Raw genomic sequence first — 2041 nt, 5'->3', positions numbered from 1 at the left:
ACCCTCATCTTTTCGATAATCTAAGTAAGTATTCAATCTTTTCTGTTAAGTTTCGAGGATGAAACTTTTATAAGGTGGGGAGATTGTGATGTTTTGTATTAAAGGGATAGGAAAAGCCTAGAAACCCCTTGAAGGCTTAAAAGTGGGAATAAATGAATGAGGGGTATAGTTGTAATTGGACAAATAGTTGATATATATAAATAGGAAGTAAAACAAAAAAAAGGAAAGAGTGATCTGAAATTAGAGAGCAGAATCGTGAGAGAGAAGGGAGAAAGAAGAAGAAGAAGAGAAAAGAGGGAAAATAAGGGAAAAAGGAAGAGATTTGGAGGAAATAAGTGAAAAAGGTAAGATTTAGGTTGATTAATGTGTATAATATGTTAATTAAGCTTTAATTTCAGTTTTGATTAATTGTAGAGTTTTGAAGTTTGTATTTTGAGTTAATTGATGAATTAATTTGAAGGTTAGGAGTTGATTATTGTGGGTAGTTGATTAATTAGTTGATTTTGAGAGATTGAATTGAAGGATAATGATGTTGAGTTATGATTTTGTTTAAATGGTGAAATTGTGTTAGAAATCAGGGGATAACAGTAGGTGATCTGTTGAAATTCTGGGTTTGAGGTTGAAGATGACGAAAATTCAATTTGGTCCCTCAATTTCCAAAAATTACAGTTTAGTCCTTGAACTTTGGAAAATTACAAATTGGTCCCTGGAACATATTCCGAGATTCTGAACAGAATAACATATGAATTATGGACAGAATTACTGTATAGATAAGATAATTTAACACTTTCAATTTAGTCCTTCAATTTGACAAAAAGTACAATTTGACCCTAAAAATTTAGTAAAATTCCAGAATGATCCCTGAAGCATAATGATACATCCTGGGCAGAATTGAGGATTAATTGAGGTCATAATTTCAGTATATTCATGGATTTATGACAAATTTCAGTTTGGTCCTCCATTTGATAAAAGTTACAATTTTGGCCCTAAAATATGGAAAAATTCCAGATTAGTCCCTAGCTGTAATATTAGCTTTTTCAGATTAGTTTGATGAATAATTAAGGGTTACTTAGTGAATTATTACCAATTTTATTAGTTGTTTTTATTATGGATTAGATTTCGGGAAAACCGTTAGATTTTGGGTTTTTGAGAAAAGTGACTAGTTAGTTTAAAAAAACATATAGGGTTACGGAATACACCCTTAGTTAAATGTATTAAATAGGTTAAATGTTCTTTCGAGTCGTTCTTGAAAATGTTTCCTTTGTATTCAGATAATCCTGATATTCTACCGACGGGACGTCAGTAGGATTTTCTTCAGTGTCTGCTTTTGGCTTCTGTTTGCTTTTGAGTCAGGTGAGTGGATAATTTTTCATATGCATGAGAAATACTATAAATATTTGATTTGTTAATATGAATTGGATCATGCTTCTTGATAATATATATTGATTATTATCCTTGTTATGATAAAGCATGATCAATTATTGAATCTGAATTCTTGATATGAACCAGTATGTAGTTTGAAGTGAATTCTGAATTGATAGCTCCTCATTTGATTGATGTCATGAGTTGAGCTTTGCGATATGAATATGTTTGTTTGATTATGATTATGAACCTATGGTATGTCAGTCAGAATACCCATGCTAACAGGGTAGTGTTAGTCTTTGTGCACATCGTATCTGAACCCTAGTTGGTCGGGGGAGACACCAACCTGTGTGGACTGATCATCCAACAGTACGGAGCCTCATGCTCATTGCATTTTGATTTTCTGACGAGTTCTACCATATGATATTCTTGTTATGGCCTATTCGATAAACCTTCGTATAAGAACTAAAGCCATACTTGTATATATATTTCTCATTGCTATATTACCTCGTGTGTGTATATTGAACGTTATCTACTCACTGAGTTGTTGAACTCACCCTCTCATTATTTATCATTTTCAGGCTTATAGCTTGATAGCAGGTTACTTTTGTTGAACCTTCCGAACCTGCTTTTGGTTGTAATTTGTATCTTTCTTTTTATGTCAAGTTAGTGCTCCAAA

General features: G+C 32.3%; 1 long non-coding RNA gene across 1 annotated transcript; it reads left to right on the top strand.

Moving 5' to 3' along the window:
• The first annotated feature begins 295 nt into the window (after window positions 1-295).
• On the top strand, window positions 296-2041 carry LOC140955681 (uncharacterized). The gene is made up of 3 exons (XR_012170075.1): window positions 296-344; window positions 1272-1353; window positions 1944-2041. It is a non-coding gene; the product is annotated as an uncharacterized lncRNA (long non-coding RNA).

The sequence above is a fragment of the Populus alba genome, chromosome 1 (assembly GCF_005239225.2).
Source record: "Populus alba chromosome 1, ASM523922v2, whole genome shotgun sequence".
Classification (NCBI taxonomy): Eukaryota; Viridiplantae; Streptophyta; class Magnoliopsida; order Malpighiales; family Salicaceae; genus Populus; species Populus alba.
This window is presented reverse-complemented; position numbering and strand designations above follow the sequence as displayed.